The 8302-nt window shown below is 35.1% G+C and overlaps 1 protein-coding gene across 1 annotated transcript in view; it reads right to left on the bottom strand.

Moving 5' to 3' along the window:
* Positions 1-1860: 1860 nt before the first annotated feature.
* The window catches only part of LOC145806379 (receptor-like protein 6), a 118042-nt gene continuing 111600 nt past the window's right edge, over positions 1861-8302 (bottom strand). The window contains exon 2 of the mRNA XM_082903189.1: positions 1861-2299. The gene's annotated coding sequence lies outside the window, so the exon portion shown is untranslated. The remainder of the gene's footprint in view (positions 2300-8302) is intronic.

Below are 8302 nucleotides of genomic sequence, written 5' to 3'. Positions count from 1 at the left end.
ACTCACAAACTGAGAATAATGATTGTCCCAGATGCAAATAATACCTTCCGAGAACCCCTCAGCTTTCACTGCTGCAAAGCCCAGATCATTGTATGGCCATAGGGATTTCCTATGCGTATTCATGTACTCCTAATTTCTATAGGTAGACCATCAAATTCCCCCTCTTTCTTTTTCTTTTTCTTTCTCTTTTTTTTAAAAAAAATTATTATAATAACCATTACATTTGCTTTACCATACTAGTATTTCAAAATCATAATTTTCTTCTACATTCTATTAAAATTAATAAACATAAATATATAGAGTATAAATTAAAATATATGGTAAAATATCGATAGGTCTTAATAGTTGGACTTAATTTCCATCAAATCATATTGAAAATAAGTCATAGTAAAATTGTCACTAAAAATAATTTTTTGTGACGATTTTTTTGCATGTCACTAAAAATTGACAGTTAGTGACTTTTTTTTGACACATTTTGTATAAATTATCGCTAAAACTTACAACTAGTGACGTTTTTCAGTAACGAATTTTTCAAACTGTCACTGAAAGTTAAAAAATTAGTAACGCTTTTTTGTGATGATTTTTTTAAATTATCGCTAAAACTTATAATTAGTAACATTTTTTGTGACACTTTTCAAACTATTGTTGAAAATTAAACAAATTGTGGCATTTTTTAATAGTGTTTGATGAAAAATGTCATTAATTATCATAGGACCTACTAGACAATAAATCTACTTATTAGGACCTATACATAAGTACCTCTAAAAAATATAAATACAAAATAATGCATTTGTAGAAAAAATAAGAAAGTCGTAGAGGTATAAAAGAGAAAAGATAGAGATGAGAGAAAAAATGCAAGAGGAAAATGAAATTCTTAAAAGTTAGGCCTTGCTTGGCAACATTGAATTTTAGTTTAAAAGTCAAAAAATCACTAAAAAAATTAAAAAGACCAATAAGCTATACAAAAAAGCCAATAAGCCAAATATATTAATTTTTACCTCATATTTTAGTAAAAAAATTAAAAAGTTACTAAAATAGTATGTTCCCAAGCGAGGCCTTAAAAGACATAAATATATTCCTTTAATTATAGAAAGGAGACTTGGCAAAATTCTAAGAGGGTAAAAGTGACACGTGATACAGTTCTAAAGTTTCTTAGGAGAAAACCCTATTTATATTATATGATTTGTTCTATATATAATTATAGCTGATGACTTCAATATTGAATGATAGGATATTTTATTTATGGAGGATTCCTTTCTGTCCATAATCTAGACTGAAGAGTATTGTTTGGGCTCCTGAATCTCATTACTGACCCGTTTTGATGATTCAAACAGTTCATTTGATCGAGTACTTCGTATGTTTCATTCACAAAAAAATTAAGTTGATCTGATAATCACAATCTATTCAATTTATCGTGTTACTGGATATTTTTGCAAACTGAAATCATTCTCAATTTTAAATTAAGAACATTCTCAGTTTTGGAACTGAGAATATCTCAGTTCTTACCTACAAGCTAGATCTCCAGGCCCATCTCTTTAGTCTATTTAATATGCTCTGTTTTGAACCTTGAAATTGAGCAATCAAGCATTTACACATAAATAGAGAGTCGTTGTGAATCGAAGTGATGAAGGAAGAGAACAGATCGAACCGGAAGCATAAAAGGTTGAGGCATCACAAACCTCCAACTTAAAAATCCTCAAATAATCCAAACAGTCATCATCATCCAGTGTTTAAAAAGATTGATGAAAATGCAGACTTTGCTCTTTCTAGTCATAGAATTTCTTTGGGACGTTCCAAGTCCTTTTATTTCTCTGAAGTTGCATCTCTAAAACGTTAGATTCAAAAGGGCAGAAACATCAATTGCATTCCAAAATGGGACTTGTGCGTCTAAACACTATTACACAGGACTTGAGCTACTACACCTACCGGCATTAGGACTTTTAAGTAATTAATCTTTAATTTTAAATGATAATACTCATGCATGCTTTTCTTTGTACCAAGTCAAACATATGAATGAATCCACTATCTCCATGTCTAATAATAAAAAAAATTGAATAAAATATATACTCACTGAGAAAATGAAAAAAAAAAAGAAGCAATCACAAACATAGAACATAGTAGAACAGAATACACAATCAAGCCAACATCACACAGTACCATATGACAATCACTCAATCTACTTTTACAACAATATTATCAAATATTAGCCCAAACTTTGTCCATGTCTACCTCAACCACCAACTTCATTATTCCAACATTATCATATGTTACAATAGCAATAATGGTTTTCTGTCTTAACCTGCAGCAAGGATTTAGAGAGAAAAACATGTAAGTTGAAGTGCTTAGTTTATAAGAATTTGGGAAAATGATGAGGTAACATGAAATTGCAAATAAAATGCATGAAATTTAAGAAATTATTGATAATGAAGAGTGGATAATAGGCAAAAAATTCAAGTTTTATGTAAAAAATAAAGGGTAAAATCTATTTACCTCTTTATGATATGACCCAATAGCATTGTACCTCCATGTCTTTTAAAAATAACCACATATGTTAAACTAAAGTATTACGGTTATTTTCCATCCAAACTAAAAGAGAGTGTGTCTCACATTCTTATTTTGAAAGTGGAGAAGGAATTTTTTTTTTATTAAAATTAAATTTCAATGGAAGAAAACGAATCTAGCCTTGTTTTACCATTTTGTTCTTTTTTTAAATCTAAATTTCTTATTTAATAACAATTTAAATGTTATTAAAAATGACTATCTAAAAAAAAAATATATTTTAAATTAAACATACATATTATATATATAATTAAATTAACCTAAACACCTTAATTTATTATTATAAAAATTAATCGTCACATTGTCAAAACCTAATTTTTAATCTTTAACCATTTTTTTATTTAATAACATTTTAAAATAAATATAAACATATAGATATAACAAATTAAGTCATAAATTAAACTAAATACCATAATTTATTACCATAAAATTACCTTATTTAATAACATTTAAAATTAAACATATGCATAATACATATATATAACAAATTAAATCATAAAAGTCATGTAATCTAATTTTTAATTTTTAGCTCAATTTATTATTTAATAAAATTTTAAATTAAACATGTACATATATATTTAACAAATGAAATCATAAATTAATTAAAATTAAAAATGAAGTTTATTTTAAATTTTTTTTAGGGAACTCTAGTTTCTTAAATTAGTTTTGTGTCATTTTTTTAAAACTTTTTGCTTAGTCATGGGTGCAAATTTATTTATTTATTTACAAAGAGCAAAAAATAAAAGAAGAATACATAAAGGGTAAAGTGTTATAGAGTTATACTACAAGGAGATAAAATAGATTTTTCCCAAAAATAAAAATAAAAATAAAAATAAAAATAAAAACAAAGAAAATAAAGAATGCATAGGCAATATGTATTCAACTTCAACATGTGTGACACCTCAATCCCATATTGGATAGATATTAATAGTCTAACCGACCATACATGGAATAACCCCTCCTGAACTATGTGAGGTCTTTTGTGAGAGGACATAAAGATAAAATTGTGATGGTCCACGGATCTAAAGCATATCGTGATGGTCCACAGACCCAAAGCAAACAATATCAATATCACATAGATGGTCGGGGTGGGTTATTATGCTTAAAGAATTGAGGTTGTATTTAAATTTTAAATTTGAAAAATATTTAAAAGTTAATAAGACAGTAGAGAGCCTTTAATAAATTAGTCAGTACAAACGAAATACATAATGAGAGTCATAGTTATAAACCATAATCACCATGTCAATCCACAAATTATCATTGGCCAATATTCAAATAGGGTCATGAAATGAGGTTTTTGTATTTCTACTTTGTATTTAACTGCAGGTCGCAAAATTCACTACAATAACTTTTATTTTATTTGTCATGCAGTTAGTTAGACGTGGCATGCAGATTGCTACTATGACTTACAAATACACATTATAGATTGGTGGATAACTTGAATCCAATGGTTTTTCCCTTAAAATCAGTAATATGTTTGTTTGAGTGGATTGGATTTATGGAATTAACATTATTAGGATGGTTTGGGAGTATTAATTCTTTTGGATTATGTATCATATCTTATATTTGGATTGGTATGGAATTATACGATGAGGTTGATAGTCCAAGCCTCTCATTAATCTTTTATTTTGTACGAGGGATACTATGTATTTATGCATTTTATTTGGTTATTAGTCCAATCCTATGGCCAAGTTCGTCCAAACAAATATGCCCTAAATGTAAAACTAGCAAGCACTTGGAGCTTTGTACGAGGGATACTACGGGCCATGCATTGCTATCCTTTATGGACCAGATTCTGATGGCGCCCAAGGACAGAGAGAAAATCGCATTCACTACGCCGTGGGGTACCTATTGCTACCGGGTTATGCGTTTGGGTTGAAAAATGCTGGAGTTATCTATCAGAGGGCTGTAACCATCATTCTGCATGACATGATCCACAAAGAGGTCGAGATATATGTGGACGACATGATTATCAAGTCCAAAGAATGAGAGGGCCACTACATCACCTTGAAGAAGTTTTTTCAACGAATCAAGGAATACAGATTAAGGTTAAAACCGCAGAAATACACCTTCAACATACCGGCAGGAAAAATGCTGGGCTTTCTGATCACATAGAGGGGCATTGAAGTAGATCCTTCCAAAATTAAGGTCATCTTAGAAATACAACCACCAAGGACTGAAAAGGAGGTGCGAGGCTTTCTGGGTAAAGTGCAATTCAAAAGACGGTTTATTTTCAAATTAACCTTGACTTGTAAACCACTATTTGGTCTCCTAAAAAAAGGGAAGAAATTCTAATGGGATGATTGATGTCAATTTGTCTTTGAGCAGGTTAAGTAGTACCTCCAGAATCCGCCTGTGTTATCGCCGCCAGAGCTAGGGAAGCCTTTGATTCTATATCTATTAGTGACAGACACGACTATGGGATGCATGCTTGCTCAAGAATCTGAAGATAAGGTGGAGAAAGCCATCTACTATTTGAGCAAGAAACTGTTGAAATACGAGACCCGCTATACTCCGTTGGAGAAAGCTTGCCTAGCCTTGGTATGGGCTACCAGGAAGTTGAGGCACTACTTGTTAGCTCACTCTGTAATCTTAGTTTCGAGATTAGATCCCATCAAATATCTCTTTGAGAAACGAGCACTTACGGGTAGGCTAGCCTATTGGTTGCTTCTCTTCTCCGAATTTGATCTCAAATATGTCACCCGCAAGTCGATCAAGGGAAAAGCTGTAGCGGAGTTCCTGGCAGATCACCCAGTAGAAGGGGACGAGGCAGTGGAATACTTGTTCCCAGATGAAGCCATTCTGCAAGTTGAGGAGGAGACTTGGACGATATACTTTGATGGAATAGCCAATCAGTACAGTTATGGGATAGGTGTGTTGCTAATAGCACCTAACGACTCCCATATACCTTTAGTCTTCAAACTCTGGTTCAAGGTGTCCAATAATGAAGCAGAGTATGAAGCGTGTATCGTTGGTTTAGAAGCCACCCTGGACCTAGGGGCAAAAAGATTGGATGTTATCGGGAACTCGAAGTTTGTTGTTTTTCAAGCAAATGGAGACTGGAAAGTCAAAGAAGACAAGATGAAGGTTTATCACCAGACTCTGGATGCTCTGATTCCTAGGTTTGAAAAGCTGACTTTTACGCATCTACTGAGAGAGAACAACAGGTTCGCTGATGCTTTAGCAACCCTATCTTCTATGGTAGACATCCCACTTGGAGTCCGGATGTGTTCGATTATCGTTGAGTAGAAATACACGCTGGCTTATGAAACTATCGCCGTAATGGATGAAATGCAAGACAAAAACCCTTGGTACCACGATATTTGGAACTTCTTGGAAAATGAGATTTATCTACCAAGGGCAAATGCCAAGGACAAACAAGGAATACGGTGAATGGCCGTGCAATTTATCATCTGCAGAGGTAAGCTGTATAAAAAAGGTCATCTGGGAATGCACAAGTTGTGTGTCGAAAAAGAAGAATCAAAACGCCTGATGGAGGCCATCCATGGAGGAGAGTGCGGAGCGCACATGAACGATGTGATGTTAGCCCAGAAGATTCTCAGGCAACGTTACTACTAGTCCACTATGGAGGAGGATTGTATTGGATTTGTTCAGTGATACCATAAATGCCAAATTCATGCAAATCGCATGAATATCCCGTTGTCAAAATTGTATAACATGACTTCGCCATGGTCTTTCTCAGTCTGGAGAATCGACGTTATCAAGGTAGTCACACCAAAAGAGTCGAATGGGCATGGATATATCTTGGTGGCAATTGATTATTTTACAAAGTGGGTGGAAGCTCAGTTTTATGCAGTGTTGAAAGTATCGCATGTGGCCAAGTTCATCAGAAACAACATCATTTACCGATATGGAGTCCCAAACGAGATCATATCAGATAATGGCTCCCACTTCAAGAAAGAGGTGATAGACTTGTTGGAGAAATACAATGTGGCTTTCCATAAGTCATCTACATACAAGCCGCAAACCAATGGAGCTGTCGAAGCCGCCAACAAGAACATCAAGAATATCTTGCAGAAGATGGTTGAGACCTACAAGGACTGGCCAGATAAACTGTCATTCACACTCTGGGGTTATAGTATTTCAATCCGAACATCTATAGGGGCAACTCCTTATTCTCTCATCTACGGGATGAAAGTCGTTTTGCCAATTGAAATAGAAGTCCCGTCGCTGCGAATTATGGCTGAGTGTCAGATAGTAGAGGCGGACTGGCAACAAAGCAAATTTGAGGAGTTGATGCTGTTTGATGAGAGAAGGCTAAAAGCATTGTATCACGTTCAGGGCTACCAACGCAAAATTACTAGGGCTTTTAACAAGAAAGTTAAGTCCCAGAATCTCAAAGAGGGGGATATAGTGCTGAAAGACAACCGAGCTCCCATTCATGACCTTAGGTTCAAGTTCAGACCTAATTGGACTAGTCCTTACATCATCAAAGCTATTTGGTCAGGTGGAGCTGTTATTTTCATGGACTTAGATGGCCTAGAATTTTCACAACCGATCAACATGGACAAGTTAAAGAAATACTATCCGTAAGAGGCTCGCTAGGCCGAAAACCCGGAAGGGCGACCTAGGCAAAAGTTAGAGCATGAAAAATTAGAAATAGAGAAAAACTGAGTTCGCAAAGTTGAAAACCCTAAAGGGCGACTTTGCCAAAAGTTAGACCGTAAAAGGAGAGAGTTAACACTCGAGTGAACCTGAACTGAACTACATAAGGCTTGATTCCTATCTTCGAGATACGTAGGCAACTTCATCCTGAAGTTCGGCCATAATCACCTCCAACTCAACTGTCCTAGGGCCATGTGTCTGATCAGGTCATCCCTATTTATTCTTTACCTGAGAGTTCGGTTGTGATCTCTACTCTGAGAGAAGAGCTGGTTACAATGCAGAGAAGTGGTATGCAATCAAGGGGCATTTCTAATCTTTTGATTTGGGGTTGTACATCTTGAGGATTGATTCTGTGCATGTCAAGTGGTGATCCTTTTCGAAAATGGTTTTGGAAAGTTTTAATAAAAGTTGATTTTGTTCAAAATTTTACCTTTTACAACTTAGACCATTTTTGGACCAAAAGAAAATTTTTCAGTGCTCACAACTTTAATTTCATTGATTTCAACATAAAGCTCTCCAACTCTCTGATACAAATCAAAGTTGCTTTTATTACCAAAAAAAATAACTTGAAAAGAAAGGTCAAAGCAATAAACTAGGGCCATAGGTGAGTTAGGTGCTCCTATGTCCTCTGTTCATGCTTGTGGAAGCTTCTGAAGCCAAAGTGGGCCCGGTTTGTGCCTCATCCTCGAGCCAAGCCAAACACTTGCCAGAAAGGGCATAACTAAAACTAGGGGTAGGGGCCAAAAGCTCTCTCGTCCTCCAAGCAGTGAGGTACCTAGCCAAGTGTGAACCACGGATGGGGAATGAAACTGGGTACTCTACTCCCTCCTCTGGGTGGGTCTGATCATCCGCAAATTGACGTCTGAACTGGAAAAGAAAGTAGAACACGCAGTGTATGAGGCCGATCAACTGTATGCCAGGTTGCCAAGCCATTCTGTAACTCATCTCGGTCAGATTAAGCCAAGGGCAATGCGAAGCTATGTCAACAGCACACCTATTGCACATCCAGTTGCACCACCATCCCTCATTCGAGAAATCCACTAGTCGGTGGCGGAAGAAATAACCTCGAGCAGAGTACTCAGGGCAAAAGTCCACTACCTTCAGCTTATCCATAAGC

This window comes from Camellia sinensis, chromosome 13, assembly GCF_055761805.1.
Source record: "Camellia sinensis isolate YWXY chromosome 13, ASM5576180v1, whole genome shotgun sequence".
NCBI lineage: Eukaryota > Viridiplantae > Streptophyta > Magnoliopsida > Ericales > Theaceae > Camellia > Camellia sinensis.
The sequence above is the reverse complement of the archived record's forward strand: the minus strand, read 5'-3'. Positions and strand labels throughout refer to the sequence as shown.